The 26,791-nt window shown below is 39.7% G+C and overlaps 1 protein-coding gene and 1 long non-coding RNA gene across 15 annotated transcripts in view; one reads left to right on the top strand and one right to left on the bottom strand.

The window, feature by feature from the left end:
- The window catches only part of Clasp1 (cytoplasmic linker associated protein 1), a 245,378-nt gene that overhangs the window by 188,984 nt on the left and 29,603 nt on the right, over positions 1-26,791 (bottom strand). The gene's annotated exons all lie outside the window — the stretch shown is intronic.
- Positions 225-26,628, top strand: LOC106149984. Its single transcript, XR_001236489.1, has 3 exons — positions 225-362; positions 17,327-17,508; positions 26,381-26,628. It is a non-coding gene; the product is annotated as an uncharacterized LOC106149984 (long non-coding RNA).

The following is a 26,791-nucleotide window of genomic DNA, read 5'->3' as shown; positions in this document are numbered from 1 at the left end:
CAGAAAGGGGAAAATGGTTAGAATGACCTTACGTTCAGGCTTTCTTTACATTAAAAGATAATCCTTACTTTTGTTCAAAATGTAAATGTAAGCCAGCAAAAAAAAAAAAAAAAAAGACACCTCTGGCCCTGAAGGCACATTCAGATTCATCTACTATTAGCCTGAGAATGAGGTTTCCAAGGCAACCTTAATCAAAACCTCATCCACTGTTACTGAGCCTGAGGTTCCCCCCACTTGCCCTTTGGAGCCTAAGGGCAAGGCTTCTAAACCAGCCATAACTGAAGCCTCTATTGGACTATACTCATCCTTAGCTGATTTTCTTCAAGCTTGTCAAGGACAGTATCAGTTACACGAGGTAAATGGTGAGTATGACACTACCATGGCCACGTGTCCTTTTCTCTCAGTGACCTCAAACAGATCAAAGAAGATCTAAAAAAGTTTTCAGATGACCCTGACAAATACACTGAGGTCTTTAGGGGACTTACTCACACCTAAGAACTAGGTTAGAAAAATACTATTATTCTTAAATCAAACACTGGCTTCTAATGAGAGATAAGCAGCACTACAAGCTATTACATTTGGAGGTGAATATCATACTGTTAATTTTAAAAGGCCAAAAGACAGCCAGCCAGGAAAAAACCCAGTTCCTACTGGAGCACAGTCCCTACACAAGATCCCTACTGGCCTACCAACCAGTCAGGTAACTAGAATAAGAATCATCTTCAGACAGGTATTCTTAAAGGCTTAAGAAAGACAAGAATTAAGTCCTTTAATTGTTTCAAATTGTCAACTATTCACCAGGAGAAAGATCAGAACCCCTCTGCCTTCTTAGATCATTTACAAGAGGCACTGATGAAACATCCCTGGCTCCTGATTCGATAAAAGGACACTTTATTCTTAAAGACAAGTTTATTACCCAGTCAGCCTCAGACATTAGGGAAAAGCTTCAAAAGATAAGTCTTGCTCCAGATAGCTCACTTGATACTTTAGTGAAAATTGCCTCCTCAGTATTTTATAATTTAGACCAGGAGGAAGCCAAGGTGAGAAAACTAAGAGACCAAGTGAAAGTGATACCTTAGTTGCTGCCTTAAAAGAAACAGACTCTAAGTCTGATTCCCAGGGCTCCAAAATGAGCTTGATGACTAAACTCATCTGTTAATGCTGCAAAAAGTCAGGGACTGTGATAAAAACCATCACAACAAGAGGACCCCTGAGCCATGCCCTGATTGTAAAGGTGACCACTGGAAGTAGGACTGCCCCCTGAAACAGAGGTCCCAAGGATCAGACGCATCTCACCAGCTGGTCCAGCAACAGTGAAAGGCCCTATGGCATTCTCTGCCTTCTCTGTCTGCCCAGATTATCATCTCCACAGAAGAGCCCCAACTAATCATCACTGTAGTGGGGGAAAAAAAAGCCTATTGCACATGTCTCTCAGTCCTTCTTTTCAACCCTGGCTTTCCTTCCAGCCAACACACTTCACTAAAAAAAAAGTCACTGAAAAGGAGGTAACTCACTATTTCTCACTATTTCTCATCCCTAAGCTATAGCTGGGATGGCTTCCTCTTCTCCCATTTCTATTTAATTATGCCTGAATGTCCAGCTCCCGTCCTGGGGAGAGATGTCTTATCTTGCTTAAATATTGTAATATATATACATACACACAGGTCAGGTACACTGCTTCCCCCTTGTGGAGACAAAAATAAATCCTAAAGTATAGGCAACTAAAGATAAGAACAGTAAGAGCTTCCCTGGTACAAATAACAACTCAAAGATCCTAGTATTTTCCCTCACCAGCAACAAAACGCTCTAAAGCCTAAAGTTAAAGGAGAATTATTACCTATAATCAACAAGAGCACAAGTTTACTTAAATTTGGTAACAGCCCCTACAACACTCCAATCTTGAGAGTTCAAAAACCCAACAGAAAATACAGGTTAATACAGGTCCTTAGATTGGTAATGAGGGGATAGTGCCAATCCACCCCATGGTACCTAACACATACATTCTCCTTTCTCAGATCTCAAAAGATGCTTCTTGGTTTTCAGTGTTAGATTTAAAAGATGTCTTCTTTGCTATTCCTTTACATACAGATCCCCAGCTTCTTCTTGTCTTTAAAACTCACAACCAGGCCTTTCAACTGACTTCGATGGTGCTTCCTCAAGTATTCAGACACGGTGCTCATCTTTCTGGGCAAGTGTTTTCCAACAACATGGCATATTCTAAATTTTCCCAAGTCACAGTCCTGCAATATGTAGATGACATACTCTTATGTGCCCTCTGAAAAGAGCTCTCTAGCCAAGACACCTGTGCTCTGCTAAATTTTCTAATAGACAGAAGCTCTAAGGTCTCTAAAGTCTCTAAGGTCTAAGATACAACTTTGCAGCCTTGAGGCAAGCCCTGTCATATCTAAGAGATCCCAAAGGCTGGGCTAAGTGAAAATCAAATCAATACTTTCCTTCCCACAACCCAAGACCCTAAAACAGCTAAGGTGATTCCTAAGAATTACAGGTTTTTGTTACTTTTGGATAGCAAGATGTGGTGAGACTATACAACCCCTGTGTTAGCTAATGAATGAAGCCCAAAAGACAGATACCCACATTTTCACCTGGGAACCTAATTCCCAAACTGCATTCTAGAAATTTAAACGAGCACTTCTGAATGCCCCAGCACTGAGCCTACCAACAAGACACCATTTAATATACCTTGAAAGAGACAGGGCATTGCTTTGCTCTGGTTGCTGCTGCTCAGCAACCATTTGGGTATCTGAGTCATAAGTTGTACGTTATAGCAAAGAAATGCCCTGCATGACTTAAAGCTGTGGCTGCTGTAGCTCTCCTGGTACCAGAGGCATCCACCTGACTTCAGGCAAAGATCTCATGGTATATACACCTCACAATATGGCAGGACTTCTTTCTTCCAAAGGGAGCCTATGACCTCAGAGAACCAACTTCTTAAATACCAGGCTTTAGTTCTAGAAGGACTAGCCATTCAAATAAAGACATGTTCCTCCTTAAGCCTTGCCATCTTTCTACCAAGAAAGGAAAAAAACTGAAACTAAAAGACATGACTGTGAAGAGGCAATTCTCCACACAAATGCAGTCAAAAAAGACTCATTATACACACCCCTTACTGACCTGATTTGACCCTCTTCTGGATGGCAGCTCCTTCAGGGAAAATGGGATAAGAAAGGCAGGATGTGCAGTAGTGACGCTACATCAGATGCTTAAAAGTCCCTCACTTGCCACTGGGACTAGTACTCAGGTAACAAAACTCACAGCTCTGACCATGTCTTTATAACTCAGTAAAGAATAAAAAGTTAATATTTACACTAATTCAAAGTACGCTTTCCTAGTGTTACATGCCCACACTGCCATACAGAAAGAAATTACCTTATAGCCAATGTATCTCTAATACTGTACCATAAGGAGCTAGATAAACTTTAATCATCTGTCTATATGACCTCCAAAGTGGCAGTAATTCACTACAGAGGACACCAAAAACAAACTGACAAAATATTTCAAGGTAACCAACTGACTGAAGCAGCTGCAAAAAAAGCCACTCAAGGGTCCTCCCTTCAGTACTCTTGATCTTGGAAGGGTCCCTTGATCACACTGGATCTAAAGATTCTCAGTCAGAAATCAAAAGGGTTCTCTCCTATGGGTGTTACTTCCTTCCATCAGGATGCTTACAATCAGATGATGGTAAATTGTTCTTTCCTGGCACTAGTCAATGGAAAATTATTAAGCCTTCACATCAAACCTTTCCACTTGGAGAGAGACAAGACCCACCAGATGGCCTAAAAGTTATTCACAGAAAAAGGACTTTCTCAGACAATACAACAGAGTTAAGAGACATGAGCTCTGCCCCCCACACACACACAAAAAAAACAATCTCTTAGCCATACCATAGCCCCTCCAGGTATACAGAGACATAATAGCTACCCTAGAAAAGACTGGCACCTCAACTTTATTCATATGCCAAAGAATAAAGGGCTCCAGTATCTATTGGTCTGGAGAGATACTTTCACAAACTGGGTTGAGGCCTTTCCTTATAGAACAGAAAAAGCACAAGAGGTGGTAACAGTTTTGGTCTCAAAAATCATCCCTAGATTTATCCTTCCTAAGAGTTTACAGAGTGATAATGGGCCTTTTTTTAAAAAGCAACCATCACACAGGGTGTCACAGAGGGTGTCTCTCGGGCACTGGGTATTCTCTACCACCTTCACTGTACACTGAGGCCACAATCATCAAAAAAGATTTTAAAAAGAAAGAGACATCTTCTTCACAAAACGGCTCAAAAAACCCATCTACAGTGGCCTCACTACTGTTAGCTCTTATCAAAACAAGAAATACACCTCACAGTCTAGGCTTCAGTGCATTTAAAATGCTTTATAGGTGCCCTTTTCTCACTAATGATTTTCTCTTCAATAGAAAAACAGATGCCTTACTAAAAGATGTCAACTCACTAGCTAAATTCCAACAGACTCTTCAACAGCTAACAAAAGCTCAGCCTAAAAAAAGAAAATCCCATATTCTACCCCAGAGATTTGATAATGCTATCATCTCTTTCCTGAGGACCAACTTGGGAAGGACCATATACTGTGATCCCGTCAAATCCATCAGCTGTCAAGGTAGCAGGTCTGGACTCCTGCATACACCATGCCCAATTCAAGCCCTGGGAACCAGAGATTGTCGCTGAATATAAGCAACCATCCAAAACCTCCTGTGAACCCACAGAAGACTTAAAATTCTTGTTCAAAACAGAACAAAAGAAAAGCAAAGTCTTCAGATAAGTAATCTAAGATGTTACTCTTAGCCCTCTTACTAATTACTTTACCACTTAAAGGAGAATACAATTCCTTTCTACTGTGGGCATAAGATATGCAGAGCCATTATAACAAACATCTTGCTAGGTATGTGGACTGCTTCCCTTATCAAGTACATCAGGACTTCCCTGGTCAGTATGCCTACTTCAAAGAGATAATTAAAATAAGCTATAAGACTACATTAAGGAGATACAAAACAGTTCAGTGGTTCATAGTTTACCCAACCATTATAAGGTAACTGAGTAGCCTATAAACTACACCCTTAATGATCCTAGACATAACCAAGTTTTTTCTAAAAGTACCACTACAGGGCCAAGGATACAGCTCAGCAGCACAGCAACTGCCAGGTAAGTACAAGGTGCTAAGTTTGATTCCAGGTACCAAAAAAATTAAAAATGCCACTACAAACTCTAATAAAACCCCTGTTAAGTAAGAATAAGGGTCCTGTCATAAGAGCCAACAATCATAGCTATACAGATGGCTATATGGTTAACTTCAACTGCAGGACAACTTAGTAAAAAGGTCCCTTTATGCTGGGGACAAAGAAATTACTCTTATTCTCACTGGCCTAACTCTACTAAATACTTGGGATAGATACCCCCTAAACAGTGTATACACATAATAACTTTACAGGCCAAAGACTGGCTTACAACAGACTGGTTTAATCACCCTGAAATTAGATGAGAGAAGCCCCAAGTGACACTCATTGGTCCTGTGGAACCAATTTGTGGCCCTAGAAACCCCCTGGATGAACAGAAAGATTCACACTGATACTTGCATGGTGTCTTGGTTACTTTTCTCTCGTTGCTGAGACAAAATACCCAATGCCCAAAACAAAGGAAGGAAAGGTTTATTTAGCTTACAGTTTGTGGAGGTTTCAGTCCATACTTGGCTGGCTCCGAGGCAAAAGGTAGCAAAGCAACAAGAGCAAAGGGGGAATGGCAGCCGAACAGCAATACAGCCAGAGCAAAAAAGGGAGGAATGGCGGCAAGCAGCTTCTTTTTCTGCCTTACTTTGTAAACAGACTACCCCCACCTAAGGGGCGTGTAGCTCTCACATAATTTCCATGCCCTTACAAAGTAAGCACCCTGGCTTCCTGCTGAGTCACTTAGCCAAACCTCTAGACTCCCCAAGTTGACACAATGTATCAACCATAACACATGTTTACAAGGCAAGAGTGTCAAAAATATCGACAAACCTGCCAACTTACCATGTCTACAATATCAGTGGTCTAAAAGCATGTTATGAACTATCTTCGTCCCTTCCCTAGGGTTAGAAGATGTCATACAACATATCAAGGTCTTGGCTAACTACACACAATAGGCTTTAAACAACAACCCAGAGGGTGGCTGAAACCCCCTAATTCATCTCACCCTAAAAGGCCCTCGTTCTTTCCAGACACACTTGCTATATGACCTGCTTCCCCATTCGATTAATATTACCTAAACAGCTAAACTCATAATCTTATTGGTTGGTCATAGTTTTGTCCTGTGTTGTACCTACCTCATGATTTTACACCCATCTCGTGATTTTGCTCTATAAAACTCTCTCTGTAAAGTGGGATCTGCAGCAAGCCATTTTCTGGGTCCCCTCCTGTCTCTCTCAGGAGCTGTCTCTCTCAGTAAAATTTTCCTACTCTTAATCTCTGTTGTTCCTTAAAATTCATTCTGCATTTTCGGGGAACAGAAACTCAGTGTATTGGACATCTAGCAGGTTGGTAGTTACATATATTTCCCTTATATCAAAAGGATAGCCTTAGACTTTTTACACATATAGGAAATCATATTAATGACCAACAGACTTATTATGGGATAGATGGGTAACAGAGATCAGGTTTTGGATGGCAAGAGTAGCTAAATAAGAGCCTGGCTGCCCTTTGTCATAAACCCCATGGTTGCCAGGATTTTAAAATGCCTCTGGCCACCCCTCCATCACAGATGTTTACATTTCAATTAGGACTGGCTGAATAATATTTTCAAGTAACCTTCAACATTAAATTATCTTACCACAATACCAGCATAAATGTAGAAAAAGCCAGTTAACCCTACAACTGCAGTTTAAGAATTATTACAGAGTTTACACATATTTTAGCCATGTCAATTAAACAAATTAAACCCAGAATTTAAAGGTAAATTTGCCAATCAGCCCAGCTGTGTCCCAGTAGACTTTCATTAACTCCTTGTAGGCTGCTAGAAGGCTCATCTCACTCCCATGTTAACGCCAGCCTTGCTGTCCATTAGGACCCAGTGAGAACTGCCCAGGCCCCAAATGCCAAGTTCTCCAGCTGGTGCCCAGTGCTGCAGCCTGACTTACTCTCCAGACCACTGCGCGTTTAGGCTCTAACTTGAGTCCTATCTGGAGACTCAGTCCTCCAGACCTTTTCCTGTCTCCATGTTTTCTGGTGGTGGTCACCCCCAGCCCTGGCACCTTAGCTGGCTTACCCCAGTTCCCTTCCTCTTGTACTAGCCTGGCACAGGCTTGAGCTTGGAACTTATCCTCTGCTGCTGCTATCATGAGGAGAGGCCATCCCACGGTTACTGTGGTCTTACAAAGATCTTCCTTTACTTCAAATCATACTGTTTACTAAAAATAATATTTCCCCAAAATAATATTGGGCAGGGGCCTGAGAGAGGCCACTATCCCTCATCCTAGGCAATGATGTACAAACATTAGGTGCTTTATTCTGAAAATTTGAGCGTTAAGATTTAGCCCAATGCTTAAAAATACAGCCCAAGAATGAGTCGGCAGGGGCAGAAGACCCAGAACCCATCTTTTCGGCAGCATCCACCCAAAAGGTATCCCTAGAGGGTGTCGGACCTCATACCACCTGCCAAGGGATTTGAGGTATGCTGCAATCTTGGCTGTCCCCCAAGAAAGAGAGCCTTTGGTTCACAATGGCACTGGGGCCAGACTGTCCAGCTGGTCAGGCCAGACCAACGCTAGAAAGGAGACTCACAAACTAAATTTTGCCACAGATCAGCTGTTAGGGAAAGGGGAGGGAAACTCACTGTCCCAGAGAAGCAAAAGCCTGGTAGTTGCCTATAGATTTCTGAGATCAAGAAGTCTTATCAGGAGAGAGTGGAGGCAGCAGACCTCTGACAAGGAAAGAAGAGAAAAGGGAGGGAGCCGCTCAACTGCAAGGAGACAGATTCCCTGTCCTGGAGAGGCAGCAACTCTCAAGGCACAGGTTTGCAGCTGCAACACTACAAGTCTGTGAATTCTGGGCAGAGGTGAAGGGGAGAATTTTAGGGAGAAAGTCTCTCAAGTGGCTCAGCCCTGGATGAGCTGCCACCAACAGCACCACATGCTGAAAGCAAGAATTACATATTTAAGGAAGACCCTTACTCCTGCTAGAAACAGCCCTTGCAGATAAACTTAACAAATGTCTAAAGACTGACTTGTATTAGTGGTCAATAAAGTATCTGCACTTCAAAAGGACTTTTGACATTATATTGAGATAGGGAAAGAAATAGTATTCTTTCAGACATCAAAAGCAGTTAAGATACATGTGAAGTTCTTATGCACAGCTTACAAGGTAGAAGGTTAATGCTCTACTACCGACTCATCATTCAGCTGCAATGGGGCCTGTAATGAAACAACAGTAAAATATCCATGATTCCCCACACCTTACAGGGACCATTTCAACAAATTCATTTCACAACTGGTCCTGCTTATAAAATCATACTCCAGTAGGATATAACTACAAGGGAGGAAAAGTGTTAGAGGATTTTTTTAAATGACAAAACAGATTAAACAAATCTAAGCAAGCAAGAGACAAGCTAAATGTAATTTAATTTAATAAGCACTTATATATGCTGGGTCCTACTGGGCAAGCAAGAGCAAAGATACAAAAATAAATAAAATGTAGCTCTGACCTGCAAAAACATGATTACAGTCAAAACAAGTACACAAAGAACCACAATATAAAGCCAAACATGGTGTGGCAAAGGGCAGTGAAGGCTGAGTGGTGCAGGAGGTAGCCCTAGCTCTTAGCAAGCCACCTACCTGGGCCACAGCCCCAGCTTTTTAGAGGCCAGAGCCCTTAAGTTCTCTCCAACCACACAAAGGAGTTTCACAAGGCCAAGAAGAGGCAGAGCTATACAGAGGCAAGAGAACTAGGACCGAAAGGGAAAATCTAGTCTGTATGGCTACAGAATGGAAAAAATGCAGTGGAACAAAAGCAAAGAATGTTATGTTTGGGGCAAAATTATTAGAGGGTTTTGAATGCCATGCTAAGGCGCTTGAGCTTTGTTATGTGGGCAGTAGAGAACTCTCTGGGCTTCTGAGCAGGAATAGACATGGCCAGTCTGTGTTTTGGAAACTTGCTGTAAGAGGCAAGGGAAGAGGAAAAAATGGCATCTGATTCTTATGTCAGAGACAGGCTAGAACAGTAACTGGGAGAGGTCTCAAAGTGCTACTTTCAAATAGGCATATAGTCTTAAAATACAGGAGGCAATACCAAAGTAATTATTTCAGGGAAAAGGCTACCAGTATTAGCCAGGCGTCGTGGCACACACCTGTAATCCCAGCACTCCAGAGGCTAGGGCAGAAGGATCACTGTGAAATCGAAGCCAGCCTGGGCTAGATAGTGAGTTCAAGGCCAGCCCAAATTACAGAGTGAAATTCAGTCTCAAAAAAAAAAAAAAAAACCTACTAAAACTCACAATTGCATTATGTATTTGAGGGAAAAAGGTCATTTGAGACATAAATTAAAATTGACCCCAGACTCCATTGATGGTGGGTGGTCAAGCCTCAACACTAAACAAGAACAAAGAGGGGAAGGAAGCATCTTAGCTTCAATCCTCTAAGCTTCACCCATCATCCTTTTCCCCACCAATTAGAAATACAAAAGGAAAACCCCAGGGCATTAAACTAGATCAGCTTCCAATTACCAGAGATGAGCTAAAACTACTCTGTAGCATTCATGAAAATGGTTTTCTAAGCAAAAGGCCCAAGTGAAACAAAGTAATGTGTAAACCAAGTGGCAATGGGATATGACATGGATATTTAAAGTCATCTCCTAAATGCCCTTTACATGCCAGGAATGTATATACTAACAGAATATAGTCAAACCTTGGCACTCAACTGCTTTGAACTGCACTCATCAAACCTGGCACTCCATGCATTTTGATGTGAAAACTGTGTCCCAGTACTAGCGTTTGGTACTCAGTGCACAAGCTACAATTGTCAATGTCAGTTGCTTTGTGACACTCTATCCTTTCTGGCCAAAACAATGTTTGGTTCTGGTCATTTTTAATACTATTCATCACACCTCCCAGAAGCAAGAGTTCTCTATTCTCTAAGACATCTGTTAGCCAGTGTGACAGCCCAAAAGGATCATGGTTATTACAACACTTGCTAGAGTTAAAAGTTACCACAGGTCTTCTTAATCCATACATTAATTCTCTCATCTTAAGTATAATATTTGTCCTTATTATGGTGTTACCACAAACCTGAAATGCTGACTTAGGAAACTTCAGCTCAAAATCCAGTGAATACAACTCAATATAAATAAAACTGAATAAATCTGAGTAAGACTGTTGTTTTATCAATATGAATATCATGGTTACACTATACCACGTTTTGGCAAAAAGTTATTTGGGGAAATTGGGCATTTGTACAAGGGGTCTATTATTTTTTACAACTACCTGTGACTCTACACTTACCTCAAATTTAATGGGGAGGGTCTTTAAAAAATAAGCCAATGGACATCTTTGTCCTCTGAAACCCTATTTATAGCAGCTGCTAAACAATACACCAAGAAAAAAAGAAAGCTTTTGCAGAGAATAGGATGGAGGTTACTAAGGGCTGTCACAGGCCCTGAGGGGAAGAGCTACTGGAAGATGTGGGTTAAAGGAAACAAAATTTCCGCTTAGGAAGAAGGAATGTGCCAAGATATCTATTATACAAAGGTAGTAACTACAGTTAATAACAATGCACTGGATCTTGAAAATCCCTCTAGATATTTTCAGTGTTCCACAAGAAAATGATAAATATGTTAGGTAATATATATGTCAATTACCTGGACTTAGTCATTCCACCATGAATGCATATTTCAAAATATCATGCTGTACATGATAAATATGTACAATTTTATACAGCAACTAAAAAGGAAAATAATTTCCACAAATCAAAAATAACTGGGGACTAAAGCAAGAGAATCCACAAGATCAAGTACAACTGAGGCACTCTGACAACATACTGAAACCCTGTCTCAAAATAAAAAATTTTACAAGGGCTGGGATATAACTCAGTGCAAAGGCCCTAGATTCCCAGAAAGGCATCCTCTCCCAAAATATAACAGAGTTGTATAGAGAATTAGCTATAAAACACAATGAAACTGTGACTATTCACAAGAAAAGAAAGGTGACAGAAAAGCAAAACCTAATAGTCACATACTATACTACTTTTCTTAGCCAAACTGTACCACTTAATAAATTAAGTCTATAATTCATCTTCACTATAAAATCTATAGTCTAGGTCTGGTCAAATTCCCACCATTACTTTTATTTGTACTTACTAAAAAATATAGGAAAAAAAACCCATACATTAAACTCCAAAGTATACCAAAAAGTTAAGTTTCAGAAAGGCATTAACAATTCTTGCGGGGCTGGGGATTTAGCTCAGCGGCAAAAGCGCCTGCCTGGCAAGCGCAAGGTCGTGAGTTCGGTTCCTGGTACCGGAGAAAAACAAAAAACAAAAAACAAAAAAAAAAAACAACAATTCTTGCAAAATCACTGAAAAAACTATTACAGTTATTTAGATAAAATAAGGTCTTTCTAAAGTCCCTGAAAACATATCTCAGTTGGGCCAGTTAAACTGGTTTCTGTTGGGAGGTGGAGAAGAGAAGAATGCAAGAATACCAGGCAAAGGCAGATGTAAGCTATGGAATTTCAAAAACAGTACACTGCTCCTTCCCCTCACTTCCTTCCCCTTTCCTCTGAAGTGCATACTTCTCATGGTGAGTACTTACAACATACTGTGGCATCCAACAAACGTGCTTCCTTGCCCTCAAGTCTGACAAGAAGTCACAGGCTTAGCTTGGATTCTTCCTGCTTAGATCTGTAATTCGCCATTTCTCCAAGAGTCCCCAGTTTCTTTTACTAGGAAATAGCCCTTTCAACCTGGCTCTGTGGTCTTTTGAGTTGACCTGAAAGAGTTCCTATTGGCCAAACTTGAGATACCAGGAAGACACTCACATAAAAAAGGATAAGCATGCCATGTTTAAATTCAAGAGTTATGTAAATACTAAAAAAACACCTCTTTGGTCATCTTTGGAGAGGGCTAAGTACGAAATCTGGTATTAAAAAAAAAAAAAAAAAAACAAGGAAAGGATAAAGCAGTCAACTATTTACTGGAGTTCTGGAGTAAAAGCTCCAGCCTTGATCCCAAGAGAACAGGCTCAACCACAAACTCCACGACATTAATCAGGGGTTAAGGAGTGGTGAAGGGCACGAACAGAGCTTCAATCAGCATGGCCATGCTGGAAGGACAGAAAAAGGAATTCAAGATTTGTCTTTGAGGGTCTGATAGGAACTTTGCAGTTTTCTAGAAGGGAAACAAAGGCAAAGATCAAAAGTTTGCACATGGTGCGGTGGTTTGCATAGCTAGCAGTGTCAATTATTCTGGTCTGGTCAGGTCATTCTATGGTTGATCCGTATCTCATGACTGGTTCTGTGAGGTCCTATAAGAGCCATCATTGCCTGAGGGGGCAGTTCAATCCCTGTCATGAAATGATTGGCTCCTGCTACCTACATTCCAAGCACAGGGTAACTGCTCCCATTGGGGGGTGACTTCATCATGGGGCGGTCTGTGAGGCTCTGCTTTTCTTGTAACCCATGGTGATTACAGGTTTAGGACAACGGCTGGACACTTCTGGGCATCACTCCAGGATGTCTGGAACAGGACTTTATAAAGGCTAGAAATCAGATGTGCCTGCAGATCCTGAAAATTACCTTAGTTAGTCTTATCTTGGTGACCTCAGTTTAAAAGAGGGATAAGATAAGCTAGATAAATTTAGGGATGATGTACTCTGTAATACAGACACTTCTTAAGTGATTAACATGCCTACACGTAAAGCTTAGGAGGGATGAAGTTTTGAGATAATAAGAGAGACACATAAAATGAAAGCAGAAATGCCAAGCTTTATCATACTTTTAATTACCCTGCTGGGCATCTACAAATCCAGCCTCCAAGTCCCTGTTACAGAACTGCCTTTCTTATACTGAATATAGTTCAAATTAAACAACTAGATGGATCGTGCAAAGTTCTTCCTTATAATCACAGTTAAAATAACAGAACTAAAGGGAATGAGAGAAAAGTATTTTTGAGATAAGTAAGAACAACTGAACACAGTAATTTTGTTAGGTATGATAATGGTACTGTGATTTTTTTTGTTTTTAAAGTTCTTACTTAGTACAGATAGATACTGAAATTAGCAGGCAGAATGACAGAACATGTAAATTGTACTTTAAAACACCGGGGAGTGCACACACACAACAGAACTAACAGCTGGATGATGAGTATGTGGGGAAACAGAGGTGATGGCTTTAAAAGGATGCGTTTTATGATTTGTAAAGGTTACTGTATCTCAATTTTTTTAAAAAGACATTGAAGGCAGCACGTATTTACTTTGTAAAATGCCTGTGAAAAGTCAGCATTCTCCCATTAGCACCCATTTCCCGTTTCCTTCACATCCCCATCCCTGGAAATCAAAGATATAATTCTTACTAAGGCTACTTCATTATTGAAGGGGATAAGAAGATGCAACATATACCCTCAAATCTCATAAACTCAAAAGTCAAAGGTTCTCTATTCTGTGAGGTCCATAACATGCAAAGAACAAGTTTCAACTCCATACATACCTTTATTCTGAGGCAAATAAATGAGCACTTTCCTCTTCAATTACTCCTACTAAAGAGCAAAAAAATTAAAGCAGCCAGATTGGGTTTACTGTGACTGTGCTGCTAATCAACTGAACATTTAGCCACGGCATATTTTATAGTCCTCTACCCCAAAATTCTGCAGCAAAAACAAACAAACAAGAAAATCTACAGCAATTGCCACTAAAAAAGTTAAATGCAAAAAGTAGTAAATGAAGTCATTAAAATAAGCTAAATTCATACCAGTGTTTGCTTGTGTAGCTGGCAAAACTTAGCAAAAACAGTTCCTATACTAAATGCTGTAACAGATTTTCTAAATAAACGTATTTTAATCTTTTTAGAACACATTTTAATCTCTCTAGAACAACTAGATGAAACTTTGCCCCCCAAAAGTGATGCTGAAGAAGCTGAATACACTTAGTGGATCCTTGATCCTAACCGTACTATTCCTTCATATCACCCATATTATAAATAATGTGACCACGAATCCAAGAAAAAGTTATGTGATTAGTGATCCTCATTAATTTCAGACATGCAACTATACACCTGTAAAAGCACTGCTTTTTGCAACAAACCCAACTTCCATTTATTTTTTCATGAAGCAGGCAACGCAAATAAATTTACCTTTGCTATCATAATTCTGACAAATATTTTCTTGAAAGCAATCTAAATAGAAAAAATTTTAAATTTCTGTTAATAGATATTGCAAAAATTTAGAAAACTTATCAGCTATAACTTCATTATATATGTTAATATCTTTAACATTTTTATGAATTTCCTCCCAGATTATTTTTCTATACATTTGTACATAGTTAACATCTTGCTATCTATAAATTTTACACCTGTTTTATTCATTTGCCACTATTCCACTAGCATTTCCACACTTCATAAATTACACTCAATGCAAAAAGTTCACTATCATCTAGACAAACGTAAGGAAATATTTATAGACAGTATCTTATATTCTCCTAATGCTGGTATTTGGGGTTTTTCCCAATTTGAAAACCATTATTTGTTATTTCAAGTGGTTTTTAAATTATCATTTAGATTCTTTGATGGATACACTCATGCATAGAAACCACACAATTTGGCCCCAAATAACTTAGGTTATTTTCAAGACATTTGTGCCCTGCTAGTGCCCATTAAAGCTAGAGACAGTGCCCAAAGTCACAGTCTCGTCTGAAATATATATATATATATATATATATATATATCATCCATATCATGAGGACTTTGGAATGAACAAACGATGAACCACAGTTCTTCAAACCATTTAGAAATTAAAAGCCATGCCCTCAATCTGTCAAAAAGCATTCTGTCGTATCTTACATGTGCAATCCGATCCCTCTCGTGACCTCTAATACCAAAAACATGAGGAGGGAAAATTCAGTTTATTTACCTGTGTGTCACTTTAGTAATGGCTCTCTTATACAACTGACCTTGAATTTCTAATTTAGACTCTTCACAGGCAGCCAAGCAGCTCACAAAGGTGACTGCAACACAAAATATCCCCAGTGCTATTAAATGTGCTATATCTACATTCATCTTTCTCCCTCCCAACAGGACCGTTTGTTCTTAAGATAGAAATACAAGCACATTTTCTTCCTAAACTTGATTCTAAGGTAAACTATGGAAACTATTCTTTCAGTTGTTAGAGTAGAATACTTGCCCACCTAAAAGCTTTACACCTCAAAGGGTATTTAAGCATCTGTGGATTGGGGCTGGGGATTTAGCTCAGCGGCAAAAGCGCCTGCCTGGCAAGCGCAAGGTCGTGAGTTCGGTTCCCGGTACTGGAGAAAAACCAAAAAAAAAAAAAAAAAGCATCTGTGGACAGCAGCCAGTGCCCAATCACTGTGATATGATTGCTGTTGCTCTCTCAAATACCTGCCGAACTTTTTCTTATTCCGTGCGCTGAAAATTTAAATTCATTATCCACTACTACAACGTGATTACAGAACAAAGATAAACCTAACAACGGGAGGCTGAACAAGGGGCCTGATGGCTTTGACATTCTACAGACTTCCAGTCAAATGCTATGTGCCCTACAGAATATTACTTCACCTGGAAGAATCTCAGCACTAAAGAACTCTGGAAATTGTAGTACAATTGAAAAATAACAAATATATAAAAACCTGACCTATAGTTGGATGTCAAATACATGACTATTTTATGATGTTTGGACAGACCCTTTTCCACAATCTGTTACATTTGGCAAAATATCAAAGTAAAGACTTCCAGTTCATTTTTGGCTTTAGTCAAGCAGAATCACCTCCCATTGGTTACAGAATGCCCATCAGATGCCCAGCCAGTGCCTGTTAAAGCTAGCATCTCCCCATCCAAGTGCTTTCCTATTTTTGATCTTCTGTGCTCTCTTTTTTTCCTCACTACTGTGGTTTGCACTTCTTTGTCTCCTCCAAAATTCACTGGGAACTTAAACTTAATGTGACAGCATTAGAAATGCTAGCCATTAGGAAAGGATTACGTCATGAGGCAGAGCCTTCATGGAAGGTACCACCGACTTTATAAAAGTGCTGGAGAGAACTAGCTAGGCCCTTTGTGCCCTCTGGCTTGCAAGGACGCGGGTTTGTCCCTCTAGAGGATACAGCAATATGCACTACTTTGGAAGCTGAGACCAGGCCCATACCAGACACCAAACCTACCAGTAGCACCTTCATTCTGGATTCTCAACTTCCAGAGCTGTGCAAAATACATTCCTATTATTATAAATTACCCAGTCTGTGGTTATTTTGTTATAGCAGTAGGAAGAGACCAAGATATTCACTGTGATCAGTTTCACGCTCATCTGAATATAACTGCCTCCAAAACTGAAAAACTTCTGCGATTCACTTGAACAGTAGTTAAACTTCTACAGATAAAGTGTCATAACACCCTCTCCCTCAGTCCAGCCTAGCTGAGAACCAACTAGCTGAAACTTAGGTGTTTAGTTGTTGTTTTAGAGGTGGAGAGAGGGCAAATAAATGCCTGCAGGTGATTCTAAAGTGCCCTACACTGAGATGTTTGCTTATGAGTTTCCAAAATTGTTGGGCATGAGATAGGTTACAATTGTTCTCAGAAAGTGGGGATGTAGGTTACACACCCCACAATCCATTTTAGTGCACATGTGAATGCACTGAAACTGGCCAGTAAGTTTCACCTACTACACTACAAAGGCACAGCCAATACTTCCCCATCTACTGTATGAGGCTACTCTTTAAAATCTGTTTATTCCTTTGTGGTTTCTATTTACACTGTTTAGCTATTCAATCCGTAACAGGTAACCAAAGGCAGGCAGTGATAGCGTGGGGCCAACCACAAAGAAATAAAGGAAGAATATCACATCAGATGATCTAAAATGATCATAAAGCTTACTAATAAGTACACCACATCTACTGGATGTCAACCACTTTCTATAAAAACACTTATACGCTCATGACGATCTATGAGGCGCCCTACTGATTCCATTTTCAGGTGAAACACTAAGCATTATGAGATGAAATAATTTACCTAGGATTACACAGCTAGTTAGAGAACGAGCAAGGAAAAAGTATGAGTTCTAACCTGATAGTCTGGCTTTAAATTCCAGACTCTTACCTTTTCTATTACAAACTGCCTCTTCCACAGAGCTGGGGCCATCTCCAAAGAAGAGGAGAAAGAAGAGCACCAACTAGGAACTGAGAAGCAGAAAACCTACATTATAAAGTGCTTTCTAAGCATCTTTATAGCTTGGGAACCTCTGCCAGCAAGTTACAAAATACAGCAGCTGGAATGGTCATAGGCAGTCAAGATTTCAGGAGGATGTGAAGGTAAAGAATGTAATTGCTAAAGTAAGATTTAGAACACAACTCCACAGAGACTAAGAACATTAGCTCTCCTTTGTCAGTGTCCCCATTTCCACAGGTACATCTCCTGTCCTACACAGGATATACCAACTTCTGAAGTCAGGCAAAAACAAAATTAATTTTTCCTTACAGAAAGGAATCAAGATTTCGGTCAATAAAAGTAGATCTTTCTACCAGCGTACTCAAGGTTTCTCTTAAGAAAGCTGAGGATGTGGAAAAATGGTCACTTCTAGATGGTTTCCTGTTCTGCCATATTCTAACCTCTCCACTTGCTCTCTTTAAGATAATAGACCTGGGCAGAAAGAAAAACACATAACTAACAGGAATACAGGAATACAGACCTGTACACAAAACTAACACTTTTTGAAGGCCCTAAAGGTGTTTGGCAGTTTTTGTTTTGTTTTGTTTCTTGCAGTACTGAAGACTGAACCCATTGCCTTCACACTGATCTTTAAGCTTTTTTAGTTTAAAGCAGAGTCTTGCTAAGTTGCCCAGTCTGGGTTCAAATCCGTGATCCACCTACCATGGCCAGAGACAATGCTGGGATTGGAACTGTGAGCCACTGTGCCCTGCTCCCTAAAATATTCTTTAAAAAGAAAGAAATGTTTTAAATGCCAGTTGCAGTAATTTACAATTTTTTCCAATGAGAAACTAATGAAGTAGTAAATGAACACACCTCTAAAATGCTCCCCACCCACTTAAAAATACTCTAATAATAGTTATGCACATCTCATACCAGATTTTTCTCTACACAAGGCATAATGTTTTCCTAAACTATGCCCAAAACAAATTTGTCTTTGAAGTCCAATACTGGCAACTGTACCCAATATGTGCGCACATGTTTCCACTGGTGCCCACACCCACCTGTACTTCTGGGCCTATGCTTCCGAATCTCCCTCATTCATTATATATGAGGAGCTGCACACTGAAGCAACAGGGTCTCACACATAGCCCTAAGTGGTCCCTCATGACAGGGTCAGCGGCATATACTCAGCCCCCACGCAACACTTACAGTAAAGAGTACAGGCATTCTCCTACCTACTTGGAACAGATCCTTCTCAAAGCAGCATGACTAAGCAAGTCAGCTGATCCTTGCTAAAATAAATTACCTCAGAGGAGGAAAGATCTGGCCATCAGAGAACAGATCTGGATCCAGGGGCAAAAGATTGCAGGGAATCCCACAGAGGAGGGAGGAGAGGCCCACATCCAGGAAAGGGCTTGAAATTAGATATGAAATTAGGCCTTTTCCCCTTTCCTATTTCCCTATCTTATCCTCCTCTTAATTTCTTTAACATTTCCCCATCCTTTCAAATTTTAAAAATACCCTACTCGGGACTTCTAACAGAAATAACAAGCCCAAAGTGACTCTCAGAAAAAAAAGTGATAAACATAAGAGGTTCAACTTCACTGGTTTGAATTTCCAAGCTGTTAGTTACAAGATATAGGAATGGTCTTAAACAGGACAAACATGTGGTAAGTGCATGTTTGAAACATTAAAGCCGTACATAATTTTTGTGTCTTTTTGCAGTACTGGTGACAAACCCAAGGCCTTCCCACTGAGCTACAAACCCAGCTTTTTATCTTTTATTCTGAGATACGGTTTCAATAACTTGCAAAGTTACAATCCTCCTGTCTTAGCCTGGGACAATTCTTTACATATATCAACATATACAACTCAGACTTCATATTTTTAATGTATAAAAAGAACAACATTTTACAACACAACATACTAGTGTTTTGGTAGAATTTCAAAATTTAGTATAATCATCATTAAGAGTAAGACCTTTGGTTTAAAAGAATTGGAGACAATGGAAAAGGTTTTGCTTGATAACCCAGCTAAAAGCCCAAATAACAAAGGATCATAAGAAGAGAAAACTAAACAAGTACAAACACGGACATACTACACCGAGCACTGTAGAAGGCCTGGGCACAGGTCTCTCACTCCTGATGCCCTGGGCTCCTCCTACAGACAGGAAAGAGCCTCAGTGGTATGCCCATCTAAGTCCACATCAACAAGTAGATGCTGTGATGCAAGCCCAGGCCTATGGGCCCAATGTCTGAGTGTTCTCACTATACCCTTGCAGCCTTCCAAAATCTAAAGTATGAAGCTCCACTGAAATTCATGATGCCCCACTGGTCACACCTGGCTCACTGACCCACCCCTCAAGCTCCCACTCTTTTAAAGGAACTTACAGTCCTTACCCCATCACTTGATGTTATGATTTGAATAAGATATATCCCCTAAGCCTCATGTGTTGGGGACTTGGTCCCCAGTGCAGCCGTGATCAAGATGTAGGGCTCTGGGGAAGTGAATTCATCATGACAGCTCTAACTTCATCAGTGAATTAATCTGTTAATGAGTTCATAACTTAAAGAGCTTCTTAAAAGGTGAGGTCCAACTGAATGAAACAGGTTACTGAAAGCATGGCTTTGAAAGGTATATATTGTCCTCAGGTCCCCTTCCTCTTTTCTCATTTTTTTCCTCTCTGTCTCTTTGTCTGTGAGTGTGTCTGTGTGTTCTCTAACCACTGGTATCCCAGATGCCATGAGGTGAACAGCTTTCCTTCAACATTTTCTTCTAGCATGATGTTTCCACCTCACCTAAAAACAATGCAGCCAGCTGACCATGGACTGAAACCTCTGAAGTTATGCATTAAAATAAACCTTTCCTCCCTTAAGTTGTTACTCTCAGATATTCTGTCAGAGCAACAAAACCAACGCACTTAACATGAGCAGCAGCCACCACTTTCTTGTACAGCCATGCCTCGCTGACCACATAGCATAGGTCAAGAGTTTGGAGGATTGTTTAGGGATTTGTGGGATTTCTGAGCTGGGAGAGAAGAGACTCTTTCCTCTGGGGATAGAGTTATGTGAGTGCAACACTGCAGTGAAACCTGTACCCCAAAACAAAGGCAGACAGAAGCCTGGTCTTCCCCCCAATCAAGCCCTGGTGTTGCTGCACAGTGACTTCAATCTCCTCCTGGCCAGGAACTGTCCCAGTAAAACCCCCTTTCAAACTCAAACGAGTTTCAGCTGAGTTCAGTACAAAGTCTCCCTGACTTACCTCCCATAATCAAAAAGACTGCTCATAAGTATTTTCATTACAAAGTTGTTTTTTGAAAAACGTTCTATAGGTTAAGCCATAATCATGAGACTCAAATAAAAATCACACACCTCCCCTTCACTGCCTAACAAAAACAAAATTACAGGTACCACCTATCCACCATTATTTACTACCTACCAATTTAGCCCATTAAGATGAGCTGATACCGAGGTTACAGTAAGTATGAAAGCATGTGGAAAAAGGAAAAGAATACTCCAAAGAAGTAAAGTTTCATGTTTTTTCCCCTCACAGCTCTCTTGAATGATAAATTAATATTACCCTCATTTTGTGTGGGAAGAGATTAAGGTAACAGGACTAAATAAAAAACAAATGAGAAACCCAACTTCCCTAATCCAAAGAGGACCTTGTCCAGGTATTAGCACTTCTTTCTCCTGACTATAAATACCTTCTTCTCTGCTAATGTTGATCATACTCTGAAGAGAACCTATTTTCAATCATTTGAGAAAAGGGATTAACAAAAATAAAATTATTTTTTCTTTTTAAGATTTTCTTTTAAACACATTAAAACATTAAGAGAAATGGTAACAGCCAAAATTTATACAAAGAACTTCCTTCCCATCTATAACCCCATCTGTTGGTCGACAGGGAACATCCATCTTTAGCACCCCCCTCTTTGCCTCTACCCAAAATCCCACATAAAAAGCAGCTATAGCTCAACAAATTCCTCCATGCTGATGTCCTCTTAGTCCGCCATGTTTACCCAATTTCTCTAAACTCTTTACCAGGGTGGTCCTTGTCATAGACTGTCCATCTGACTAACCTGTTAAAAAGATAACTTGATGAGGCCTTTCTGCTTTTGTTTTCTTTTCACCAACACTGACAATGCCCCTTAACCCAAAGCTCAAGCTGGTGAGTTCTGCCTGTAGCTGGATACTCTTAAAAGTACACTTTTATGTCATCCATTTTTGCACTTAGTTTTTCCTCTTCTCATAAAGTATCTTTTAACATCCTGCTAAATCCAGAAAACATTCTGCTATTATATGCCTGTATATATTCCTTTCATAATAGTTATGAAAACTTACAGCTGATCATACTTCATGTCTATTGGCTGCTAGGAAACCAAACCAAGCTTCACCACATTACTTTATGTCCAATAAAGTATTAGGTTGTCTTAAGTAATTCATAAATAGAAACACACCCAAATAAGATTAATTTGAAAATTTTTTCTTCCTTTGCAGTAGTCTTAACCACCAAAATATGTAGCTCAATGGTAGAATGCTTGCCTAGCATGAGTAAGACACTGAGTTTGATCCCTATCACTGAAAAAGAAAAAAAAAACACACATATATATATACACAAAGAGACATAGAACATACAAAGAGACATAGAATATACAAAGAGACATAGAACATACAATTTAAAATATATGGAGCCAACCTTAAAAAAATTAAAGAATTATAGCATTAGAAAAATCGCCCTTTGCTTCACAATGGTAGGAGTGTATGTGAGACTGGTAAGTAATACAGAAGAGGAATTTCAGGAGAGTATCAAATCATTTACAACACCCCACTTTTAAGGGACTCGCCAAGACCATCATTAGTCTTTTCCACCTGTGCAGCTCCCACAGAGTAATTAACTTCTCACATGTTAAGGTCCCACCACTTCTCAATATCCCCACACTGGCGACCAACCTCTCAGACATGAAGTTTTGGAAAATACACTCAAACCATAGGATAAAGAAACACCCTGCGTCTTCCTCTGGATGTCAGCAGCATCCAGGTCCTGGTGTCTCACACACACCTGTGTATAGGCACAACCTCCCAAATGAGTCAAATGAGATGCAAACAAATGTTTAAGATGAAAACCATTTGATAAACATTAAATATAGAATTAAAAGAAGGAAAGAAAGAAAGAAAGAAAGAAAGAAAGAGAATGAATGAATGAATAAAAAGAAAGAAAGAAAGAAAGAGAAAGAAAGAGAAAGAAAGAAAGAAAGAAAGAAAGAAAGAAAGAAAGAAAGAAAGAAAGAAAGAAAGAAAGAAGAAAGAAAGAAAGGAAGAAAGGAAGAAAGAAAGAAAGAAAGAAAGAAAGAAAGAAAGAAAGAAAGAAAGAAAGAAAGAAAAGAGAAAAGTAACCTTTGGTAACCAGCACAGTAATAAGTGGTTAAGGTAAGAATTTTGAAAGGAAATTTGCACTAGTAAGTGAAAGGGTCATGAGAAACAAGATATGTAACATATATAGTTTCAAAATACCCCCACAAGATACCTATTACTTATTTTTAAAAGCAACTTTTTGAAGAAACCTGGCAAATACCTCTTTCACTAGATAGGACAGGGAGACACCATGTGCCTCCACATATGAGGCACTGAGAACATCACTTCTGTGGCATTCTTGCCAAAAATGTGCAACCTTCACCCAACCAGGAAGACCATCAAACAAGCTCAAGGACTATCCAAAAGACCTGTACTCTTTAAAAGTGTTAAGACAGACAAGGAAAAACAGACGACAAACTGTTCCAAGCCCAGGAAAACTACATGTATGTGAAATTTAAAGCAACATTTGCTGCTGAATAGGACTGCTTGAATAGTAATCAAGGAAACTCTCTTTCTTTTGCTATAAAGGACATTAGTAAGACAACAGGTAAAATGTAAATAAAATTTATCAATAGGTATCAGTAGTCTATGGATCCTATAACTATCCTATTACAGCTTAAATAAGAATGCGTTCAAATGGGAAGAGGAACAAAAGAGGGGGTGGAGGAGGAGGAGGAAGGAAACGAAAGGAAAAGGGATTTTTTAAAAAGAATGAAAGGGAAAAATGGGAACAAACCTTGTGTAAATGGTGAAGGGGAGAAGGGTTGAAGGGAGGGCAGGAAGAGGGAAAAGAAGAATTAAGACATATTACGTCAGACAAATTCCTTTTGATGAATGTGATCATTATGTATAGCAAATATAAACTAATAAAAACAGATAAAAAGAAATTGTCTCAAAACTATACTAAGATTACATAAATGAATGTCCTTGTTTTTAAAAACATACAAATATGTAGGAGCAATAGAGCACTGTGTCTATAACTCACTTGCGAACAGTTTAAACAGCACTGACACATATAAACAGAATGATAAAACAAACAGTAAAGAGAACAATGGGGTCTGGGAGAAAACATACATGAAAATTCTTTGCACTATTTTTTAAAATTTTCCTGCAAGTCTGAATATTTTCCAAAATAAAAGGTTTTAAAAGTACACATAGTCATGATTTTACTAGGACTAAAGAATCATTTCAAATACACTGATCTTAACTACTGGGTTTTATTTTATTTATTAGAGTACAAAATGAGATGCTTCTCTCCCACTCAGGCTGTGGTCTCTCAAAGCAATCATTAACTAAGGAGTATATTCTTACACCATTTTCTTCATGCTCCAACAAATGGTGCTAGTAATACTGCTGCAACATTATAAAGTCCTGCACATTGTTCAGAGGTGGGCCCCAAATTAAAATCCTGCCTCTGACACTTCGTAGTCATATAACCTGGAGCAAGTTTCTTTGTTTCTCTTGGGCAGTTTCCCTAGCTGAAGAATGGGAATAATTACTCCGTTTACCATAGAGCACCTACACCATGATTAAATGAGGCAATGCCCGCAACACACTTAAGTGTCTGGAACACAATGAGCGCTTAATAAACGTCAGTTATTATTAGACATAAGCCATCATGTATTCATCAGCCTCATGTCTGGCCCCACATCCTCACCCCAGCTGTTTTGTTTCATTTCCTTTGAGATTCAACTTATGGTTTCTTTTATTACCTGCATCTTTATTTAAATTTTAGTTTTCTAAAACAAGGCAATGATAAATTTGTGCTAAAAGAAAGAACAAGTGAGAGTCTCCTAAAACAGATTCTCTTATCAACGGGTTCATTTATAATTTTAAACTCACCCTTCACAGAATTCCCAGCCAGCTGCTGCTTAGCTCAGGGACTTGATTATCAACACTGTACAACTCAAGGATTAACATCTTATTACAAAAGATATGAGGCCTCTGTCCCAGGGCATAGGCTAACTGGCAGAGCTACAAAAAGACATGCAACCCTAGTCCCACACAAAAGTTAACTTTCTACAGATCTCACTACCATATGACCCAATAACTATGTACTGTCTTAATCGGCTTCCTTTTGCTGACCATATGTTACATACAAGGCACTATGCTGGCATACCATATGTACAGGCTCAGTGAATCCTCAAGACAGCTATGCACAAGGTATCATCAGACCCATTTCCCAGATAGGGACAAATGATCAGCATGAGAAAGATCCACACACACTCAGAAGTCTAAATGGCAGAGCCAGGATGAGAATCCTGATGGTTCAGACTCAAGTCTAAATTACTTCCAATACAATTTTTTTGCTCTTGCATATGAATAAAGACATATAGGACCACTACTTACGCCAAGGACACCACTTTTATCTGACTGTCCACGTGAATTTTCTTGAAATAACTGGTTCTAAGTTTTTTTTTGCTTTTGCTTAGTGCTGCTTGCTGTGGACTTTCTATTTTCAACAGAGGTACGTGTCTTTTTAAATTACACCAGAGAAATGGGCCTCCAACAGCCAACAAGACAACACTGGGAAGAGCAGGCAGTATCCAAAAGGAGATGCTACTTGGTGGCAGCATCCAGAAGACTGCCAGAAAAGGAAACAGATGTCACTTAATCTGAATGCAGTGATCTTTTCTGGCTCTCCTCTCAATGACACAGCGGGGTGGGAGGATAAAAACCTCAATGAAAACCAAGTTAGGGAGGAAGGCACAGGAAGTGAGAGGACTCTCCCTTATCTGTCATCACATGTGCCTCCTGCCCACAAATGCACTTGATCTAGGGGCAACACTGTGCTCTGAAAAGCAGCTTAGGAGAGACTAGCCCTTTTATAGTCTCCTGAGACAATGATGCCAGAGAAGGAGAGGCAGGAAGGGAAGAGGCTGCTCGAGACTTACTGAAACTTCCTCCTTTTCACTCCTCAGGCACTATTTAATCCACAGCCCCATCAAAGGCTCTCCAACTAAGCACCCCCTACCTTTTCTTACATCTTCACACTATGACACTTATATACATTCCCATGTAACAATTTATACTGAATTACTTCCTATCTTACATTGTGTAACCGCACTGTCCTTTCAATAGCCCTAACTGCCCCTCCAGTCAGACCACAAAATGCTTCAGGATGGAGACAAAAGAAGCTCCAGGTTGACAGAGATCCCACAGACTCAAATTTCAAATACAAGGAACAAAGCACAGACAAAAGTACACAACACTGAAGCTGACACACAGCAGACTGGACAGGTCCAGACAGCCTGGGCAGTGGCCATATAATGTCAGCCCAGGGACCACGTACACTGTATGCCCATCTCCTGGTGCAGCACCTGGCATACAATAAGTACTTTTTAACTTTAGGTGTTGCGATGAGAAAGGCTTCCCAAGTCTTTCCAAGTTGTAATAATCAACAGTGTGGCCCTGTTGGTGTTCTGGATGCATGAATGCTTAAATAACTACTCAACCCTCAGCATGCTTGTACCAGGCAAGAAAGTCCAAGGCCCTCTCACTGCAAATAATCAGTAACAGGCTAACTGAATTCAAATGATCATAGTGAATCTGAATGAGAGAAATAAAGAAGGTAAGTTTTCTTGAAATATATAAAAACAAGCTGTTCTCTAATCTAAATTAATTGCCCCCCCATTCCCAAATTATATGCAAATTATAATCCTTATTCCTCTTTCTCCAGATGAAGCAGTAATGGTTCCCTCTACCAAAGAAAAACTGTTTAGCTAAGTAACAAGGATAAAGTGCCTGCCGTTCCAGTCCGGGGCCCAAGTTTCTGCAAATAAAGTTTTATTGGAACAGACCTACACTCATTCACTTACGTATTATGTGTGGCTGCTCCTGTGACACAATGACCCAAGCTAGCTGATTATTTGCAAGAAAACCATACAGTTCACAAGCCTAAAATATTTACCTATCTTGCCTTTAAGAAAAAATCTGCTGACCCCTGACCTTATGAAGCAAGCAGTGGCTAGGAAATCAGAGAGATCTACATTGAAATACTAGTTCTGTAATCACTAGCAGAAATTACTTCATATTTCTGGGTCTCAGTTACCTCTTGTATAAAATCAGGATAGCACCATCTGCCCTGCAG

Source organism: Chinchilla lanigera, unplaced genomic scaffold (assembly GCF_000276665.1).
Source record: "Chinchilla lanigera isolate Chin_1 unplaced genomic scaffold, ChiLan1.0 scaffold00058, whole genome shotgun sequence".
NCBI classification, from domain to species: domain Eukaryota; kingdom Metazoa; phylum Chordata; class Mammalia; order Rodentia; family Chinchillidae; genus Chinchilla; species Chinchilla lanigera.
The sequence above is the reverse complement of the archived record's forward strand: the minus strand, read 5'-3'. Positions and strand labels throughout refer to the sequence as shown.